The sequence below is a fragment of the Panthera leo genome, chromosome B1 (genome assembly GCF_018350215.1).
Source record: "Panthera leo isolate Ple1 chromosome B1, P.leo_Ple1_pat1.1, whole genome shotgun sequence".
Classification (NCBI taxonomy): domain Eukaryota; kingdom Metazoa; phylum Chordata; class Mammalia; order Carnivora; family Felidae; genus Panthera; species Panthera leo.
In genome coordinates, this window is record NC_056682.1 from 84751881 (window position 1) to 84775034 (window position 23154).

General features: G+C 42.6%; 1 pseudogene; it reads left to right on the forward strand.

Moving 5' to 3' along the window:
• The first annotated feature begins 10476 nt into the window (after window positions 1–10476).
• Window positions 10477–12755, forward strand: LOC122218419 (annotated as a pseudogene).
• The last annotated feature ends 10399 nt before the right edge of the window (window positions 12756–23154 follow it).

The following is a 23154-nucleotide window of genomic DNA, read 5'->3' on the forward strand; positions in this document are numbered from 1 at the left end:
GAGACTGCTTTAGAATTAAGTTTCTCATAAGGAAAAAATAAGTAAAATGGGCCTCAAGAATTTTCCTCTTCTCCTGCCCCCTTCTGGTCTGTATAGTCATGGTAAGAAAAGAGAAAGGGTAGCAAAAGAGCTCAGAAAAAGCAGTAGACGGCACCTACTAAGAACAAAACATCCAGAATTCAGAAACTCACCCATAGTCAACTACCAACTCCAGGTACATAACAGAGGCCCTATTAGACACAGTGCAGAAGTCTTCAACAAGACTGCAGTCATTCACAAGCAGGCTGCTCATTAGAATCACCCCATCCTAGACCTATGAAGTCAGATTTCTAGGAACAGGTAGTTAGGAAATACATTCCGTATTCCCTGGGGAAAAGTCCTATGTGACACCTTTTATGGAACTATCAGTTCCTGTGAATTATTTTTAGCTTTTTCTTCTAGGCTTTAAGGATGCTCATTTGGATAATAAATTACACGGTCATCCTGGTATGAGCACTGTATTTTTCAGATACTTGCCAGGTGACCTTCATTTGTGCCCAGGATTACAACCACTAATTTAGTCCAAATGTCTCATCTCAAAGGAAAAAGCAACGGTCACCAGAATTTTTTTTTTTTTAAATCTGACTGAAGTCACCAGGTAGTTAGCATTTCACACTCTAATATCACATTTGCCTGACAGATCCTATCCTTCCCGCCCAGGAGGGCACTGACAATTCCCTCTGAAGCAAAGAAAAGAAAATTTCCTCTACCCTCTCTTTCTTCCTGACCTCTCCTCTCTAGGTATAAAACTAGCTTGCTGGTTCCAGCACCATCGCTAACAGACAGGTGGAAGGGAACTATTACTGACTGACGGTGTCGACATGCTAGATACTAGTCAATTTAAATGCAGAGTGGTGAGGCCAAGCTCAGGATACCTCCCCACCATCACACACTTCCCCCAGCCCCCATTATCCACTCCCTAGTCTTTTATGCTAGGGCCAAAGGGCCAGTTGTCCTCCAGGGAAAAGAACTAGTACTGCATTCCACCATATTTGCCTGTTCAACTGAAACAAGAGTCTAGGGAGATGAGCTTCTACAAGAATTTACACTTGGGGGGGGGGGAAGGAAATGAGTAGGACTCAACAAGGGAAGCGAGTACAGAGGGAGGAGTAAAATGCTGCATGGTGGGTGCATTGCAAATGCTGCATTTGCTAACCGTGCACCTTTGTCCATTCTTGTGAGGTTAGCACTGTTGACCCAACTCCATGCCATTGCTACAGGAGTCTTTGTATGGGAAATGGTTTTACTCCCTCTGGTGTGGCATTCACAAAAAAAGCAAACACCTTGGCCTCTTAAGATTCCTCCTTACATACTTGGTGTTACTGCCACAGCACACCCTTTGCCAGGAAAACTGGTGTTTTTCACCCCATGGCACATACTGGGCAAAATTTCTGGGGTTGATCCCAGGCCATCGGTTGAGCCTCCTTGCCCTTATGAGAGTTCCCTTCTGAGATATGGGGTGTCTGTCTGCAAGGAGGTGTCAGTCAAGATCACCTAACCCATTATTCATTCAGGCATTAGTTATATAGAGAAATGTCTGAAAACAGATATTGAAGAATATTAATTTTTTCCTCTAGGGAGACTCTTGGGTCAATGAAAACAGGCTTACTTCCTACTATGCTACCTTCTCTGCTTACCTCTTGAAAGAAGTAGCCTTTGACAAGCCATAAAAAAACTCCTATGAAACTCTGTGCCTAGAGTGCTGGTTCATACTCCCTTTTCCTTTACATTTGATTATCTACATGGGGCCAAACATCACTGTACAAACAACAACAACAACAACAATAACAAAAACAAACAAACAAACAAACAAACACACCAATAAATGTCCATAGCAAAACTTTAGCAGGCTTTAAGTGGTAGCTTCCTCCACTGAAGTTCTTTATTTTTTTTTAATTTCTTTTTTTTAACGTTTATTTATTTTTGAGACAGAGAGAGACAGAGCATGAACAGGGGAGGGGCAGAGAGAGAGGGAGACACAGAATCTGAAACAGGCTCCAGGCTCTGAGCTGTCAGCAGAGAGCCTGACGCGGGGCTCGAACTCACAGACCGTGAGATCGTGACCTGAGCCGAAATCGGACGCTTAACCGACCAAGCCACCCAGGTGCCCCCCTCCACTGAAGTTCTAACTAAATAAGGGCTGCCAGAAAAATTACAGGGTGCTCAGTTAAACTTGAAATGCAGATAAAAAAAAATTAGTGCAATAGTTGGAACACACTCATACTAAACAAAGTATTTGTTGCTGTTTCTCTGAAATTCAAATTGAACTAAATATTCTGTATTTTTATTTGCTGAATCTCACAAGAATAACTGAATTCTCTACCACCACATACACTCCCCAACCCCATCCATTCATACTTGTCCAAATCACATATCCCACAGTAGGAGCAGAACAAGAATGTGAACAAGCTCAAGTTCAGAGAGCAAAAATATTCTCCTCTGGCTTCTGGACTGCTGTGTAAAGACTTTTCTTAGGAAGAAGGACAATGTGGAGAGGAAAGGGAGTGTTAGTTTTGGAAGTTCTGCCTGGGTGCAGAAATTCATGCTAGTTCCACCCTAACTTCTACCCTTGGCTTCCTCACAATAAGTGTCGACTGAAATTCTCCCTCTGTAGGATATCCTCTATTGAGGTACTATTTTATGCTACCAACCTCTGCCTTGGCAAACAAAACAAGGCTACGTGAATCTACTCTTATACTTCATAAACCATAATTATTCTTTTAAGAATGCTATTTTGAGGGATGTGAAACCTCATAAAAGAACATCTGAGATAAACCATTAATAGTTATGATATTCAAGGGGCGCCTGGGTGGCTCAGTTGCTTCAGCATCCAGCTTTGGCTCAGGTCATGATCTCACGGTTCGTGGGTTCAAGCCCTGCAACGGGCACTGTGCTGACTGACAGTTCAGAGCCTGGAGCCTGGTTTGGATTCTACGTCTCCCTTTCTCTCTGCCCCTCCCCCGCTTCCCCTCTTCTCAAAATAAACATTAAAAAATAGTTATGAAAATAAGTATTTTTCAAATAGTTATTTGAAAATTTAATTTGAACAAGTCAACTTGATGTTATTCTGTTTTTGTATGAAGGCACATGAGTGCACACCCACATAAACATATAATTGCTGTTACTAATCTTTGTAGCCATGAAGCCAAATGTTCAGGTATCACTTGAATGATAAATCACTCCAAGCCTTGCTCAATAGATATCTTTTAAAATGGCTAAATCAGGACTTGGATTCATACAGAACATGTGCACAGATAGCATACAGACAGTGTTGACTTCCTGCCTGCCATTACTCAGGAATATCCTGGATCGCATCCCAGATGCTGGCCTTTGCCTTGACGGATGCTCTGTTTCTAACTGCACAACATAATGTAATCTCTAGTCCACCTCACAAACTCATCACATTCATGTGTTCTTAGGTACCTGTCAAACATTGGATAATATGCTCAGGCTCATATTCCCAGACTTGGTTATAACCCAAATCCTTCTAACTAGAGGTACAGCACTTGTTAATAATCACTTCTATATTAAATTTATCATTATTAAAATTGCAATAAACTATGTTATATTCTAAGTGAGTAGAAGCTCATACACTGAGCAGAAAATTGTTCACCTTTAAGAGTAGACCAACTCTTTCATGCCATGAGCAGCCTTTATACGTGTGTATGTGTGTATACGCCCATACACACACATATGTATGATTAAATAACAAGTAAGTAACACTTATCACCTGTGCTAAGCTTTTCAGTTCACTACAGAATATTCTTCTGAAAATCTGGCAAATTATCAGTCTGCAGAAACTCCCAGGATTAGTGGGGTTGGAGAACCAAATGGCTGGTGATGCATACCTAAAGCTACTACCTTCTCATTCCTGCTCAGGTTCACTCTGTTGGAAGGGCCTCCTGTCTTACCGCATATATTCCTCTAATCAGCATTCTCACTTCCAAGCAGAAGGAGCTGGGCACGTACACATCATGATTCTCATCAGCTAAAATTTGACCCCACATCTGCAAAACATCCAAATAATTTTCTGTTCCTATTAATGTTCCTTAACCGTAACCCAAATGACAACTGTCCTCCTCTTTTATCCTCTTTAAGCTATGCTCAAAGACCTTACTCAAATTTCCATGAAATCAATTTACCAGGCAGAGACTCTGAAGTAACAGAGTACACGGTGAGTGGCAATAGGGCAGAATGTGTCTGTTTTGTTGCCGTATTGTTTCAGTAGCATCTACTACAGTTCCTGGCCCTTATGTTCTCTAGATACACTCAAGAGATAGAGAAGAAATACACATTTGGACCCTATACACATACATTCAAATCAAACAAAATTACCTTATTTATTCCAACAACCAACAATTACTATACACTTCAGTTAATCTTTAGAAATATACGGGTCTAGAAACACATTACACGGGTGCCTGGGTGGCTCTGTCAGTTAAGCATCTGACTCTTGATTTCAGCTCAGGTCATGATCTCCTCCTCATTTATGAGTCCGAGCCCCACATCAGGCTGTGTATGCACTGAGCCTGCGTGGGATTCTCTCCCTCCACCTCACTCTTGTGCGCTCTCTCTCTCTCTCTCTCTCTCTCTCTCAAAATAAATAAGTAAACTTTAAAAAAACATTACAATATCAGTAATTCTGCAGAGTTTATAGTAACAGGTTTTTAAATCTCTCATTCTGTCTTCCCTTTACTTTCTATATCAGAATTCATTTTATATTTATTACTTACTATGTATTAAAAAAAAAAACACTGTACTAAGTGTCCAAGTGCCTAGTTAGTAAATTTCCCAAACATTCCAGTAAAGGTTCTCCCTTTTCTTTGATCGAACATGTTAAACTACACCTAAGAAGTGAGTTGATAACATTTACACAGTTTTAATCTATTCAGCTGCTAAATGCAAAACATTTCTAAGCTACGAAATTATGTTTCTGTGGTAAAAGATAATGTTTCCCAATTATAAGAAATTTAAGAGATTTTAGGGGAGAAACTATAAAGATATAGTTTACTTCAAGGAAAGTTACATGTTCTCCATTTTGGTTGATGTTGTATCTTTTGGCCACATTCCTGAACTAAAAAACAGGAATATGTTAATAAGTTTCTAGGACATATTCCCCAAACAGCTTTACAGAAGTTCATTTGATCCTAATCACCACTCTATCAAGTAAGTGGGTGGTATTAATAGAGCACGGGGGGTATGCAAACCATGGTGCAGATATACCAAATGGCTTCTCCACCATCAGCAGAGAAGCAATGACAAAACCTCTTTGGAAGGCAGCCCAGTCCGGTGAAATAAGGATGGTTTGAGAGTCATAAAACTTGGGTTTAAAACCGTATGATTTGAGAAAATTACTTAATCTCTCTACACGTCAGCTTTTTCACTCCATAAAAAGAAAGTATTAGGTTGAACCATTTGAAATCACCAACATGCAATCATTTTTTACCTACAAAAATGGCTATTTCATTTGGTTCAACCTCATAATAATGTTAACTTAAAAGAGTTGTTCTAATTATTAAATGCTATGTTCTATTTAAAGCACCTGCACGGAGCTTAGCATAGAGAAGTACTAGACACGTGTTCATGTTCTTCACCCTCCCAGCTTCAAGCTATAGCATCAGCACGATCACTTCACTCACCACCACTCATTTAACCACATCACTCCTCCGTCCTCTTTTTGGACTTTAGACAGAGTAAAATACATTATCTAAATGTATTTTATAATACGATAGCTAAAATGTTAACACCCATTGAAATTTCAGAAGATAACACAAAAAATGAAACAGGATTATAATCACTACTGATTCTCCAGTTTAAGTCAGCAGCATAAAGTCCTTCCTTTCCACTTCTAAATGGATGCCTTACGTTCTCCATTATGAGCACGTATACAATAAACAAGGACATATCTGTCTTGAACCTACCTATTCAGAATCCTGTCAATAATAACATTATAAACCAGAAGACCCGAGGCTTGCCTTTACTTACAATGCCATTATAGATTGATAGCAAAAGGTTTGCTTGAAATTCAATTAAGAACTAGGCAATACTGATATGGTCTCAATCATTCAGTAAACTGACAATTTTAGAAAAGAAACAAAGGAGGTTGGGATAAAACAATGTAATGAAGAAGCTAATGCAGATCTAGACAAATTTCATGTTCTTACCTTCTTCCTTCCCACAACCTTAGACTCAAAAGACACTAACTGATCCAAAGAGCAAGGGACCCTAGACCTAGAAATATTCTTCTCTGTCTGGTAAGGACAAATTTTTTATCCATGAGCTCAGCTTCCAGAAGGTATTTAAATCAATGAGGAAAATAAGAGACTATCCAGGGAAACCAACCAAATCAGCGCTAATGATCAACAGGGTGACGAGCATTTTACTCATTCATATTTAAAAAGGTAATTAGGAGTGTTGAGCATTTGAGGGGCACCTGGGTGGCTGAGTCAGTTGAGCATCCAACTTCCCGCTCAGGTCACGATCTCACGGTCCATGAGTTCGAGCCCTACATCAGTCTCGCTACTGTCAGCCTCTCAGCACAGAGCCCACTTCAGATCCTCTGTCCCCTTCCCTCTTCCCCTCCCCCATTTGCACTCTCCCAAAAATAAATAAATATTTTCTAAAAAGGAGTGTTGAGCATTTGAAAACATCACCGTATTTTTAAAGCATGTACAAAAATTTTCTTATTAATCCATCTAAAGCATAGACCTCAGTTTTATTTGAATTATTTTCATTCTGTTAATCTTTATCTCCTATCTCAACAAGCATTCATTCCTAATGACCTTCTACAGTGTACTAGTTGCAAAGCTAATCAATCATTGAATAACTATTTATAGAATGTCTAACAGGTACTCAGCACTATACTAGAGGCCAGATAAACATTAAAGAAAGCTTTTCTAATACTTCCTGAAGGCTTTTTGTTTCCAATTAAAGAAGGATCTTAATGTTTCACAAACTTGCAATGTCCTCTAACAACTCTTGCCTAATCACCTGTTGCCAAATCAAAGCTTGATGAAAATACAATCATGGTATGATCATCTTTCCCTCGACAGAGGCTTCATACTGTTCTGTATTTGAAGAGGTGACAGACTATGATTTTACAGGATACCCATGCTCAATTCGAGCTCTATTCCTGATGCTTAGAACGAACATGTGATCCTCAAGGAGGAGTAAGCACCCTTCTTGCTTACTTCTGTTCACACAGCCAATGTGTCTTCTTATCATACGAGAATGACAAACAGAGCTATCTATCTTCGCAGACATGGAAGGCCAATTAGGAAAGGCTCATCTGTAGGGGCCATGGTTTTAAGCATGCCTCTATTACCCTCTCAGAACCTAGAAGAATAAGACTCAAACTTGTGTGGTTTTGAACTGCACTAGTCAGGTTGACTCTGTACCCATACATTGTCTGTACTTTATAAAAGCTCATTTAAGCAGCGGGGCGTGGAGGACATACAGAGAGTAAAACCACCTAAATATGTAAAAGGAGACAGTGACAATACCACACTCTCAAATAAGTAATCCGTTAGTATTGGATTCTTACCACGTTTAAGGTTCCCATCTACGCAAAGGACAACAGGACTCTGTTGTTTGACAAAACACGTATTTGGGATCATTGGTATCGACTTACAGTCAGTCAACAAGACTGCACAGTTCATAGGTTTCTCCTCCGTTCAGCAGAAAATGCTGCGTTTCCTCGGCAACTGAGAGTGTTTGGCTGGGCTTTCACTTTTCTTTCTACTTATAAAGTACAAGCAAGGAAGGGGTCCCACCATCTAGGACTTGGTTCAGAAACTGGTTTCTCTGCCGTGAGTAACTGAAATAACCCATTTGGTGCCTAAGCAAAACCCTGTGCTTACTTAGATTTATATTACATCTTTATGATCAAGTCTCAGGCAAATAATAAAAGGTAATTAAAACTGAGAAAGTAGTTTTAATGCCTGAATTATTTCTTCACCAAGAAGCTTCTAAAATTCAAGTAACTAAGAAGTTCTTACTCTTAACTAGGCAACGTTATACTTTATTTTTCAAACCTAATCAACTAATCTATGCAAATGAAACAATGGAATAAATACCTTTGTCTTACTAGGTAGAGTTTTCTCAGAAGCTGGAGCTTTGAAAAGAACTCTTAGCTGAGGCAAAAAGTACAGGATTCAATCTCCTTTTCTACATTAGCATGGGTGATTAGAGATCACGATGAAAGGACAGTGGCCAAGGTGCCAATTACAAATGTTTGTTTTTCGGGAGATAGAATGCCAAGTGCTGGTGTCCCCACTATCCTCACCAGTAAGATCTCCCGTACTTCATTACCCCACTTCCTCCCAAGTCAGGTCCATGTAAGAGCTAAAGCCTCGGCTTCCTCTGCAGAAAGAAAGACAAACACAGCTCTTGACCTGGGGCTGTGGTTGAAGAGAAGCTGCTTCCACCCGAGGTACTTGAAAAGGCATCACAAAAACCAAAAACCATTTCAATTTCCTTGTATATTTGCTACAGAGCAGCTCCCACTTCACAGATCCTCTTGTGGATCAGGCTGTAAGCTTTCACTTTTATACCTGAAGAAATAAATGGGCTCATTATGAAACCGAAGGTCTTTTCTCCTTAACACTCCTCTTGATTCCCCCCCACCGTCCCACTGACACCTAATTATACTCCATACCTAGAGACACCCCATAATCAAGCTTGGAAGGAACAATGGGTAGTTGAGTGTACAGAGAGGACAAACCATGATTTACAATCCTCTTTTACTGGTTCACTACTCAAATACCAACATTTATGTGCTTCCTAAGTCCTGAGGGGTTCACTCTCTGCACACTAATGGCCACAATCCCTACTTAACTAGATTGAACAGTATACCCCGAAAATTAATGGCCACCCAAAACCTCAGACCGTGACTTTATTTGGAAATACGATCTTTGCAGGTGCAATTAGTTAAGGAAAAAAGAAATCCTGGTGACAGTGGACAAATAAGGACCTTATAAGAGGAGTGGACACACAAACAGAGACATACAGGGGAAAAGACCATGTAATGGTCTGAAGACTCAACTATGCGGCTGCAAGCCAAAAAGTGCCAAAAATTGCCTGAAGCTGGGAAGAGTCAAGGAAAGATTCTTCCCTAGTGTCTTCAGAAAGAGGATGGCCCTGCTGACACGTTAATTTTGTGTTTCTAGAATTATGAGAATAAATTTCTGTTATTTCCGGCTACTTGGTTTGTGGCAATTTGTTACAGCAGCCCCAGAAAACAAATCCATATACCTCAGGACACTATATGCTAGACATCCCCAGTCAGTTTCCTTGTTTTATAGCACAGAAAAAAAAAATTTTTTTAATTGCATGAATTCAAAAAGAGAGAGATTAATCCTCTATAAAATTACATATTTTGGGTCAAAGATAAGAACAGATTTTTAAAAGAAATGATATAAGCTGCCTAGAGAATTCCCTGAAAGATCTTAATCATGACCACACACCATTTTATTTCCTCGGATGCCTAGGATAGGTGTCACTGGAGTCGGACAGACACAATGAAGACCAAAATTGAGATGGGTCTTTAAATTAGCCACCTAAGCAAGTTTTATGAGAACTTTTCAAGAAGATTAAGCACATGTAAGAAACTCCTAGAGAAAGATGGCAGAGAGACATAGACTCATATAACACTACCCTCCAGAAAGAAAAAGAATAAAGAAAGAACATATCATCAGTTAACTCAAACAGTCCTTTAAAATTTCTTCCAGAAGCAGAACAATTAGGGCTCCCAGAACTAACAAGATGATGACTTCTCCTGACTCCCAGGGAAGAGGGCAGAAGGGGGGGGGGGGGGGGGGGAGGATTCAGGAAACCCTCAGCGATACCCCCAACTTGGAACAAACCCAACTCAATGGTTTAGGACCTTCAAGGCCCAGAAACCTAGAATGTTCTTCAAAACACTCTTCTCCACTGCCACAGATTAAGGAGGGGTTCCTGGAAACCAGATGAACACCAAACGCACCCAAAATACACACTCCCCCTGCGGTGAAACATTGTCAAACTGAAAACACCCTTCAGTGCAGAGGAATGTCCCCAGGAATGTCCCTTAAAATAACTATGGTGTGGCCTCCGCTGGTCGCCAGCCGGCCTGGCAGCGCACGTGGCCCTCAGCTCCCTGGCGGTGGGAGGGGTGGCCGGGCACTCTCAGGCCGAGGGCGGTGGCCAGGCCCCCGGGCGACAGGGGGTCCCCACCAGGCGGCTGGGCCGTGGCACGCCTCGAGGTCCACGAGGTCCAGTACCTGACGAGGAAGCGCTGGGTGACCATCAGGCGCAACCGGTTGCAGGGCTCCGTGGACCTGAGCACGGGCCACTTGGGCTTCATCTGGTGGCGCCACCTCCACATCTTCACTCCCGGGGCGACAGCGGCTTCTCCCTGCTCTGTCTCTGCAACAGCTGCGGGCAAGAACCGCAAGAACCATGGGATCGCGGAAGCTGCCGCACGTGTGTACGTTCGGGTTCCCGGGCACCGACGGCAAGATCACGTGAGAAGGTGCAGAAGCGGGAGGTTCAGGGGTGAAGCCCACGCAGGTCCGCACCTCGCCCCTGGCCCCCTGACCCCCTGACCGTAGGCGTTCCAGACACCATGGCGCACTTCATCATCTCAGCCCATGGGAACCGTCAGTGCTGCAAACTCCTACCCATCCAGCAACCCGACCCCCCCCCCCCCGCCCCCGGGAGCAGGGTCTTCGGGGTACAAAAATGGGCTGTGTGACACCAGCTGACCTCAATTTAAAGGCCGACAACTCGCAGCCAGAAAAAATGAAAAGGAAGCTTCTGGTGGAGACAGCCCAGAGGATGATTCAAAGCCACCTTATTCCTATGCAGTTAATCGTACAAGCAATTACAATGGCCCCTGATAAACAACTCACTCTAAATGGAATTTATACTCACATCACTAAAAATTATCCACACCACAGGACGGTAGACAAGGGCTGGCAGAATTCAGTCTGCCACAGCCTCTCTCTGAATCCTTATCTCATCAAAATACCACGTTCCCAGGAAGAACTAGGCAAAGGCTCATTCTGGAGGATAGATCCTGCCCCTGAAAGCAAATGAATAGAGCAGGCTTTTAGGAAAAGATGGCACAGGGGCGTGCCTTGCTGCAGATCCCCTGGGGGACCTCTCTCATATAGAAGTGCCCCAGACCCTCCCAGTCACACCGGAGTGCGGTCTGCTCAGGCCAGTGGTGCCCAGACCCCTGAGAGCCTGTTGAGAGAAGGTTCATTGCGCCCCACCCCCTCCCGACCTGGAGCCTGCGTCTGCAACCTCACAGTCCCAACTGCCTGTCATCCAAGAGGCCCTGTCTGTCCAGAGTGCACCAGGCTCACCTCTGTCTAGTTGGGCCTTTAACTGCCACGCAGCAGCAGCTGCCACCAGCAATCAGGCCTGTCACCTACACAGTCACAGCCCCTGTGACCACCTGGACCTCTGAGCAGCTTGTCGTGCAGACGACTCACATCATCCATCAGATCCCAGCAGTGTCTATTACTGGCATGGCCAGCCTGGCCCCAGCGAACACATACACCGTCACTGACCAGGCAGTGGTCACTCAGGCAGCCATGCTGGCCCCCCACTAGGGCAGAGCCGCAAGAGAATGAAGATCATAAAGAAATAAAGGTGAAAATAGAACCTATTCCTGTGATTCGCCATGCCTCACCCTATAGGCACTGCTAGCCGGGTCGTTCAGATTTCATAGACCACCCCTGTCCAGGTCACCGCCAGCTACCAATAAAAACTATAACGCAAAACGCAACTCACATGGTGCCAATCCCTGCTACCGTCCATGGCCTGGTGAACGGTGCAGTGGTGGGTCCTCTGCACAGGCTGGCCAGACGTGCATGGGTGTCAGCCTCCCTGCCCACAAAGCACCAGAATGGCGACCAGTCAGAGCAGCCAGAGCCGAAGCAGGTCAAGACAGAAGACCCAAGGGGTGCCTGGGTGGCTCAGTCGGTTGAGCAACCAACTTCGGCTCAGGTCATGATCTCACGGTTTGTGAGTTCGATCCCCGCGTTGGGCTCTGTGCTGACAGCTCAGAGCCTGGAGCCTGCTTCGGATTCTTGTGTCTCCTCTCTCTCTGCCCCTCCCCTGCTCATGCTCTCAGAAATAAATAAACATTTGGGGCGCCTGGGTGGCTCAGTCGGTTAAGTGTCCGACTTCGGCTCAGGTCATGATCTCGCGGTCCGTGAGTTCAAGCCCCGCATTGGGCTCTGTGCTGACAGCTCAGAGCCTGGAGCCTGTTTCAGATTCTGTGTCTCCCTCTCTCTCTCTGACCCTCCCCCGTTCATGCTCTGTCTCTCTCTGTCTCAAAAATAAATAAACATTTAAAAAAAAAAAAAAAAGAAAGAAAGAAACATTAAAATTTTTTTTTTTTTTAAAAGACAGAAGACCCAAGAGAATCATCATCACCCTGAGTGTGGACAGCTGTCAGCTGCCAGCAGTGAGAAAGACGCCCAAAACTAGTGACTGGGACCATTACCACTGGGAGAGCCTGCCTTGTGGGAATGGCTATTTTGGTTCTTACATTCCCCACAAAAGGTTTAGGGGAGCATCCACGCTCAAAGAAAGACAGCCAGAAGGAAGGGAGCAAGCACAAAAGAGTTTATGAGGGACAGTACTACTCTCCCAAGAAGGGGGAGCAGGCAGGCCCAGAGGGGGCAACTGCCCTGAGGGTACAGGGGTCCTCTCTTTTTGTGTGAGTGGGGCCTTGGGTTATGGGGAGTGGTCTCTAATAGAGGCTGCTTCCAGTCATTTTGGGGACTCCTCCCACAGGTTGGGACCAGGAGTTTTTGACCTTACAAGGTTTCTACCCAACAGTCACAGTCACGGCAGCTTCCCCCAAGGCCAGGGTGGGCAGGGGGGCTAAAACAGCAATGCAAATACATTATAATGAGTCTAGGGGTTACCCTGGGGCAGAGGTATAGGAGGAGAGCGCTTGCTCTGTACCGGTGGCTCCCATTCTGTCTGCCCAGGGTCTTGGAAGCCACAGTCAGGATGCTGTGCCTCCAGGCTTCTAATGTGTGATGTTGTGCCCCCAGGGCTTCTAACTCCTAACCTATTTATCACCGTCCTTGCCTCCAGCTCACCTCTAACTTAACTGCCTAAGCTTTCAGGACAGCTTTCCTTACTTTTTTATCAACTCTGTGCTGCCCAGAGGGGACACTGTCCTTTACCTACACTGGGAGCACATTGTGTCAGTGGGTAGAGGGTCCTGCGGTTGGGCTTCACATCAGCACTGAAAGCACAAAAACCCAGGCGGCCTTAAACCTCCTTAAAGAAAGAAGTCGCACCTGAACAAAAAGCACATGCAACAAAACCCGGTTGGGCAAGCGTCTCCCCACTCTGAGCTCGGCTTGTAATTCCAAGCAGAGATTTGGGGTCCTTGGGCGGCGCCCGGTGCAAGCAGAGCTGCAGGGACAGTTCGGGAGCCCTCCTCGCTGCCCTCCCAGGACCCTCGGTGCTGGCACTGGTAGATAAGACAGCAGTCTGTTGTACTGTGTGGAATTAGAATATTTTGACATGTACTTTCTTTATAAAATAATGGAGTCTTTGATGTTTCAGTGTATTCCATTTGTACTCGGTAATTTTGCAATCACACAGGACCTTTCATGTTGATTTCACTTGGGGGAAAGAAACAATGTAGTTTTGTTTTTGTTGTTCTGTTTCAGCCTATGGAATGATTTCCTTTTGTCTGTCCTGTTAAAGTCTGGATGGAGCTACTTGATGGCGTCTGCAGGTTTTCCACGTTAAAGTAGCTACCTGATCCAGTCCGTCCACCTCCATCTCAAGTGTGTAGGACAGACAGATGCCCATGCTGGGCTGCATGTAACCATGACTGAAAGGGCGGGCCTACGCCGGCCGACTCCATCTTGTTCTGTGTTCTCCACCTTGAGTGACTATGTCCCCGACATGACCCCTTTTCCGGGAAATTCACAGAAACCTCAGACTGTGCCTCCTCCCCTTGAGTAACCTCCCGCTCACCCGTTCAAACTTTCTGATCAAAACATGCCCAGCGACCTGCGTAACAGGACTCCGACCCTTCCCCAACCAATCGGCTGAGGCCACAGCCATTACCTCACCAACTGCCCCTAGACCCCTATAAAACCTTTGTGCTTTTGAAACTCGCTCTCTCTCCCTGGTATCTCACCCCTGCGTCGGTGCAGGTAGGGGATTGAGCTCGAGCTAGCTCGAATAAAGGTTCTTTTGCTTTTGCATCGGACTCGGCTCCCTAGTGGTCTTTGGGGATCACGAATTCTGGGCATAACAATGACCCCAAGAACTGCTGGACTCTGGAGCTGCATTTAACCGGTTCTCTTTCCTGCTTTCTATTGTTTGTTTCTTTGTGTTGACTTTGTCCCAGAATAATTTTCCACTCTAAGTGAAACAAGCTTCCTAAGTATTGTGTGTGTTTAAAGGGACAGAACTGTTCCTATCTCATTTGGAAAAAAGATTCAGTTTTCTACCACACACCCTTTTCAAAAAATAATAACTATGGAGAAAGAAAGAGAAGCAATTTAACGCCCCTTGTAGGTGTAATTGTTCTTTCCAGCAACTATCCCCCAACTCTCAGAAACTGAGGAGAGCATTAAGCCATCAACACCTGGCCTCGAGCGCACATTATAAGATGAGGGTACTGAGAGGACCCAGAGGAAAACAGAAGGGAGCAAAATAGAATCCACCCAGCCCCGTGGGTCGATGAGGCCTAAACAGCACCAACCCCTTTCAAATGAAAAGTGTGAATACAAAAGGCTCATCAACAACACAAAAATACTATAGCAGGAAGAAAAGTAAAAAATAAACTGGAACAAGTTTAAAAAAAAAAAACTATTCTAGAATGAGCACAGTCCAAGAAATTAGACTTTTAGACTTTGCATTATGACAGAAAATAAAGAAAATTATCTACGAAATGAGATGTCAGATGGGGAAAGAAAATGACAGAATAAAAAATGTTCAAGGGTAAGGTAATGAAAAAAGTCAAAGATCACAGACAGCTAAGAAACGATAAATAAATATGGAGCAGGAAGAAATGAAAATGAGAGAAAAATAACTGAGATGTGGGGGATAGTTTTGAGAAAAGTATATACCAAATATATAGGAAGCAAAGATAGGGAAGTATTTAACAGAAAACTGACAGCAGGAGGGCAAACACAAGCATTTTAACAAACAGATAGTGGGTGCCCCTGAAATATTAAACAGCAAATGAAATTCAAAAATTTGTTAATCAGAAGCTATACAGTATGTTACAGGAAATATTAATGAAACCACCACAACTAATATGGATATGCTAAGAAAGTTTTCCTACTTTAAATATAAAAAAAATTTTAAGTTTTCTCAGAGTATCCACGAGGGGAAAACAAACGACAACAAATTGAAAGTCACCCACGAGTAGCCAGAATATTTTTGTTAAAGCATTAAGTCAGACTTTGTCCCTTCTCTCTTCAAACCCATCCAGGTTTTCACCTCTCATCAGGATATAAACCATATTTCTTAAATGATCTGTAAGGCCCAACCTGATCTTAACTTCAGTTAGCATTCTGACCTCATCTTTCTATTCTTCACCTCACTTCCTTTGCTCCAGGTAAACAGGCCTCCATGTTGTTCCTCAAATATGCCAGACATGTTCACCTCAGGGCCTTTGCACTTGCTGTTCATGCTGCCTGGAATGTTCCTGATGCAAATATGTAAGTCTTTTTCACTCATCTCCTTCACATGTCATCTTCTCATGGATTCTTTTCCTGACTGCCCCATTTAAAGGTAACCCTCACTGTGGCTCTCCATATCCCTCCTTTTCTTGCTTAAATTATATTTACTTATTTATCTATACGATATAGGTCATTAGTTATTTATTCATTTTGCTTATTATATATGTTCTCCCATAGAATTTAAGCTCCAGGAGAGCAAAGATATTTGTGTGTATGTTGTTTATTTCTATATTCTCAGTATCTAGAATAGTGCCTGTCCAATGGTAGCAGCTCAACAAATATGTATTAAATGAATGAGTGAGAGGGGAAAAAATCACATATTTCAAAGATCTCATAGGAACATTCAATTCTAAAAGATAGTAGATAAGTAAGGAGAAATAGTTTATGTATAAAAGCTTTAACAAAATGGGATTGTTAGATGTAAGTGATCTCAGAAAATATAGCACCCATGCCCACGTTTTGCAAACTTAACTAATAACAAAATTTCATTAAACTAAGCTGCAGTTCAAACTATACATGCTTAGGAATGTAGAAACTGCTTTATGAAAAGACTAACAGTACATATTAATTCCCTTTTAATTATGGCTAAGGCAAAAATAATGATTAAAGTTGCTTTAATTAAAGTTAAAAATTAAAGGTATAAAAAAGAAAGTAAAATGTTATAAATCTTTAGGAAAACTATACAATGGAAAAAAGCAATAACTATAATAAACTTAGTAGTCTTAGAATATAACAGCAGAAATCAAAAGGAAGGGACAAAGGTCATTAAAGTAAAATTGTACTATGTTCCTAATATTTCGCCCTGGGAGACTGAATTTTGTTTCCAAAACCCTCCTATATACCATTTGTTGTGGTAAAAACAAATTGTGGGGGAGGGCAATTTGGCAGTATCTGGAAACTTTTTTGAATATGTATACAAATCAACTGGAAAAATTATCTTAATTTTTCACACCTTTGCCAATGCCCTCCCACTCATACTCCATACTCAGCCATGTAGCCTGCTTTGGCCAGTGGGATAATAGCAAGCTTGACGTAAGAAACTTGAAGAAATGCTTACATGTTTCCACTCTCCTCATTGACCTGTGTCTTGTCATGAGAGAACAGGCCCAGGCTAAGCTTCTAGGAGAAACACTGTGTCTATCAGACCAGACAATAGCTAGCAAACCCCAGACATGTGAGAGAGCCCCCCCAAGATCAATGGGTCTGCCTAGACAACTCCAGGCTGACTGTGCAGGCATGTGACTGAATCTGAGAAGAACCACTAAGCCAATGTGTCATCTTGTGAATAGTAATAAATGATGGTCTTAAACATTTATATGAAAGTAACTGATATATGGAATTACCTTTTGAAAGGGATTCTTTCTTGAGGAAAGAATTTACATTAAAAACACTTCCCTCTCCAAGAAAAATTGTAACAGTTCTTTTCTTATTGCAAAGAATGCCACAGGAATATTTATCGTGACATTTCTGCTCACAAGAACATTTACTGTAGCATTTTTTGGAATATGAAAACATTTGGAAACATCATAAATGATCATCAACAGGAGATGGGTTAAAAATCTTTTAGGCTAACAAGAAGGTATGTTGCAATTAAAAAGCGTAACTTAGATTTATAGATTTTACAATACCACAACATGTATTACTCAGTGATGAAAATGAGTTACAGAATGATATATAGACCTTAATAATTCACATTATATAGATCTTTATATTTTATATTTCACAAATATACATGTAGGAAAAACTGTTTGCAAGCATGCACAAACTATTAACAGCTATTACCAGCAGAGAGAGTCAGAAAGCACGTGATAATGAGAATGACTTTCACATTTTCTTGTATGTGCTTAGGAATATTTTTACAGTTATATGTAGTGTGTTTGTCCTTTCAAAAATAAGAAAGACCTTTTGAAAAATAAGGAAGGTATTTTCTGTGGAGTCACACGTCACTCAACACATATTTAATGTTTACAAGGCACCAGGTATCAGACAGATCCAGTCATGTTTCCACTTGCACACAACTTTCGATTCAGCGCGTGCCTGCCCCAAAGGGAACTCATATCTCTGACTTAGGTAGGGCTGAGAAATCATCACCACAGTCTCTATAAAACTGGGTTTATTAAGAGCATCCATACTGTTTATGAGTCGTAGAAAACATGTTCATTTTCCTATCCGTGTTAAAAGCTGCTTGGAGGATTGATGGAGTATTGCTTAGAAAATGTTCTAGAATTCAGAGGAAGATGTGTTAGGATAAATCATTACTAGTTACTGTATACTTACGCATACTTAGAGGATAAAGCTCAGAAATTGATTAAGTGTGCTGTCTCCTCCTTGATCTCTCTGTAGCAGCCCCAGGACAAAATGCTCCTAAGAGCTTGGCAGGGTGTCTGACGGGAGAATTGCTCCTTCTCTGGCTGATACAAGCTTGCACTACGGTGGGGAGCTAGTCTGGAAGGTAGGTCAGTTAGCAGCAGTGCTTACAGAGGGACTAAGAAGTACAGAGCTCTCTGGTAGGTGCTGTGGGAAGGAAGGAAAGGACGAGGCCATACAGGGGTGCTTGACCTCAGGGAATGGCTGCGGGCAGTGACAGCAAATGACGCTGCCTCTCAGTTTTGTCCCATGCTGTCCGGGTTTACTTCACAGCCACCCTTGCTTTCTTTGCCATACTTTTCACAAGGCTGACACTTACTACAGGAATGCTCTTCTTTTGGTAAATATACACTCTGATGACAGGAACTAAGACAGAGGAGCAAACTGTCTGCACACTGTGATTAGACATGCATCATTCCAGAGCCTCCTATGGCAGGCTGACTTCCCGAGGAGGGGAGGGGGGAAAAGGCGGAGGGGAGTTCGCCTATCCAATTACAATCTACTCCCCAGTGCAAAGCACTGCAAATTCCACAGGTCTCTCTCTGACTGACAGAGCAACTTATAAAATCTGAGATACCTCCATTCTTGGCTTGGTATGCAAAACAAATCAGAACTTTTAATGAAATACTGTTTCTCTTCTTGTTCCCAAATTTATAGTGACAACAACAAAGTTATCAGCAGGAAATTGTTTCTAAGCCAGCAGTCAGCGTTCTAAGGGGCATCAGGTGGTGGTCCCTGTGGGCTGTGGGCCTTGTGAGCCATTATTTCAATAGGACTGCAGTGGCCATGCCAGTGAAGGGGGAGCAGTGTGCCGTATGTTGGCACATTTACCCCCACCCTCTATGGGTTTCCCCCTACTTGGTGAATGGGCCTCTTAACAAGAGCTTGAAAGGTCATGGAGTCTGAGTAGGAAACAAAAGTCTTAAAGTGAGGCAGAAGGAATGCCGATTCTGACCCAAGACTGACATGGGAGTCTCATGGATCTGATGATGGGTATACCAAAGTTTTCCTCACCAGCCCCACAGTTGTACCTTGGCACTAACTGTTCACATGGTATTTTTTACATCACTTACTTCTCAGGGCCTTAACTTCTTTATTTGAAAAATAAATTCTAGCATCACAGAGTTGGAAGCAACCTTAAGGGACCATTAGTTCAATTGTCTCTGTGGAGGATTTCTACATGACCTCGGATGCTTCTCTACCCTATGTCTTTCTGGAATTCCATTATTTTTTAATTTTTTTTAACGTTTTTATTTATTTTTGAGACAGAGAGAGACAGAGCATGAACGGGGGAGGGGCAGAGAGAGAGAGGGAGACACAGAATCGGAAGCAGGCTCCGGGCTCTGAGCCATCAGCCCAGAGCCCGACGCGGGGCTCGAACTCACGGACCGCGAGATTGCGACCTGAGCTGAAGTCGGACGCTTAACCGACTGAGACACCCAGGAGCCCCTGGAATTCCATTATTCTTGTAAGAATGCGGGGAAGTCACTAAACTCACTCCCCACATGAACCACTAGCGCTAACATCACATTCCAGTAAGGACGGCTTCAGACTGTCCTCAGAGGGCAAGAAGGTGCTGATAAGGTCAGAGGCACGTGCCTTTTCCTCCGCACCGGGTTGTGACATGAGAGAGGAGAAAGGTGCCGGGCAGAGGGTGGGTAAAATAGCAGGTGCTGCCATAGTGCCCTACACACAGGCTGCCACTACCTTTCTTCCTCTCTCCATCTTGCTTTAAGTGCCTCTCTAGCTTTCCGAGTCCTGCTTTTTATTTCATGTCAATGGTGGAAAAAATATCGGCCATGATAATCCCTCAAACACACTTACAAGCTGTGGATTGAATGTACCAAAGCAGGTGCTGAAGAAACCATGTCCAGTTAAAGACAAAGCCCAATAAAAAGTAGTTAGGACGCAAACTAATGTGAAACACCTTCAGTCCCATAGTTAACATACAGGTATATACATTTATCAGTCCACACCAAATTATATTTAGGGCATGTACGTTTTACTATTTGAAAAGTATGATTCAATAATAATCCAGTAGACGTGAAAAAACAATTTTCTTTCCTTTTGTCTTCATCAGAAGTTTCAACACAAAGAGCAGATCATCTAGTAAAAGGAATTGTAATGTTCTTCCTTTTTTTTTTTTTTTTTTTTAAGTAGGCTCCACACCCAGTGTGGAGCCCAATGCAGGACTCGAACTCACAACCCTGAGATCAAGACCTGAGCTGAAATCAAGAGTCGGACGCTTAACCGACGGAGCCACCCACGCACCCCAGGAATTGTAATGTTCTTAACCAGACACATCTTCAGATAGTGCTGATGTAAATCTCAATTTAAAATTATTTCATGCATCTTAGATTATGTCCACCACCCTAAGCTGTGAGATGGCAAAACCTTTCAGTCACATACCACCCTAGCAAACATTTGGCTGTATTGTAATCCAGTCTTTCTGCATCTGGCTTCCTTTATGAGAGGCAATATAGTGGGATGGTTAGAGCCCTGACTCTGCTGCCGCCACTTACTTTCTCAGTGACATGGGCAGTTTAGAGGGCTGCTCTGTGCATCAACTTCTTCATCTTTAAAATGGGACCAATATGGATTGAATTATGTCTCCCAAATAGATGCTGAGGTCATAACCTCCAGCACCTGTGAATGTGACCTTATTTGTAAGTAGGATCTTTGCAGATGATCAAGAGAAGATGAGGTGGGCCCTAATCCATCCAGTATGAGTGGTGTCCTTATAAAAATGGGAAATTTGAACACAGTTAGAAACATACAGAAAGAAGACAGTGTGACATTGGGAGAAGACCATCTACGAGTCAAGGAATGTCAAAGGCTACCAGAACTGGGAGCAAGGCCTAGAACAGATTCTCCTTCAGAGCCCTCAGAAGGAACCAACCCAGCTAATATCTGGATTTGGGACCTCCAGCCACTAGACTAAGACAATAAATTCCTGTTGTTTCAGGCAGCCGGTTGGTGGTACTTTGTTATGACAGCCCTAGGAAACCAATACAGAGACCAATAATATATTCTCCTCACAAAACTGTTTAGAGAACCAAATGTGTTAATAAGTATAATATACTTAGAACACTGCCTAGCAAAAAATGAACTATTGGGACCTCATGAAGATAAAAAGCTTCCACACCGCAAAGGAAACAATCAACAAAACTAAAAGGCAACCAACGAAATGGGAAAAGATATTTGGAAATGACATATCGGACAAAGGGCTAGTATCCAAAATCTATAAAGAGCTCACCAAACTCCACACCCGAAAAACAAATAATCAAGTGAAGAAATGGGCAGAAGACATGAATAGACACTTCTCTAAAGAAGACATCCATATGGCCAACAGGCACATGAAAAGATGCTCAACGTCACTCTTCATCAGGGAAATACAAATCAAAACCACACAGATATCACCTCATGCCAGTCAGAGTGGCTGAAATGAACAAATCAGGAGATGCTGGAGAGGGTGTGGAGAAATGGGAACCCTCTTGCACTGTTGGTGGGAATGCAAACTAGTGCAGCCACTCTGGAAAACAGTGTGGGGGTTCCTTAAAAAATTAAAAATAGACCTACCCTATGACCCAGCAATAGCACTGCTAGGAATTTACCCAAGGGATACAGGAGTGCTGATGCATAGGGGCACTTGTACCCCAATGTTTATAGCAGCACTTTCAACAATAGCCAAACTATGGAAAGAGCCTAAATATCCATCAATTGATGAATGGATAAAGAAGTTGTGGTTTATATATACAATGGAATACTACTTGGCAATGAGAAAGGATGAAATATGGCCTTTTTTAGCAACGTGGATGGAACTGGAGAGTGTTATGCCAAGTGAAAGAAGTCATACAGAGAAAGACGGATACCATATGTTTTCACTCTTATGTGGATCCTGAGAAACTTAACAAAAGACCACGGGGGAGGGGAAGGGTAAAAAAAAGTTAGAGAGGGACGGAGACAAACCATAAGAGACTCTTAGAATAAACTGAGGGTTGATGGGGGCGTGGAAGGGAGGGGAGGGTGGGTGATGGGCACCTGTTGGGATGAGCACTGGGTGTTGTATGGAAACCAATTTGACAATAAATTCCATACTAAAAAAAAAAAGAACACTGCCTAGCATATGGTAAGTCAATAAATACTGGTATTAATTATTTACGTCATCCCATTCAACACGACTGTAACATATATTCACGTGTAATGCTTCAAAGGCTGGGACCAGTAAAACAAGGCAGGCAGTTCACTCAAATTGCTTTTCATCATTTTCCCAATGGACATTCATTATACCCAGTTCTATAATTGAGAAAGAGTTTTCTAAACTTTTTCTTAAATCATACCTCATTTCTAAGTCTGGCAAATTTATGATATATGTTTTCTGACATGAAAGCGTCTCCTTTTTATTCTCCCCACTGGCCTCCTCTCCCACTTACACATTAATTGTAGTATCCAAACCCCTTGGATCTCTCTCTGTTCCCAAATTTCTCAGAAAGATCTAAAACACTGTTACTTGAGATCATTTTTAATCACCAGTAGTTTAACATGTTATTACTCTCAAGGAGAATACAGTTTGAATAAGAATCAAAGCTTTAAGCTCAAGAATGGGCACTCCTCTTGGAAGATTTAAATCATAAGCCAGCAGTTAAATAGAATTTTAGAGAGCTGAGGGTAGGAAAGACAAACAGCAGCCTTTCCTGAGACTTCTGAAGGCACCCCTCTTCCACAAGTCTAGGCCAACACGGTCTCAATTTTGTTGCTTTGACAATCCAACTTGGTAACAATTCAGTCAAAACAAAATGACTTACCCTCTCCTGTGAGTTTAGAGAAGAGGGACAGGACAGGTATCTCTCACCAAATGGAAACCCCACTTGACAGCATTCAGAATCAAAGAATGTGATTGAGCCACCATCTATTTAAGTATCAACTTAAGCAAATTGAATGTAAAATTCCAGTGCCGCCATATTGACTCTGCCGTGGTCCCAACCTCAACTCCTGCATGTATCAATGACTTAAAAATAGATAAGCTCTA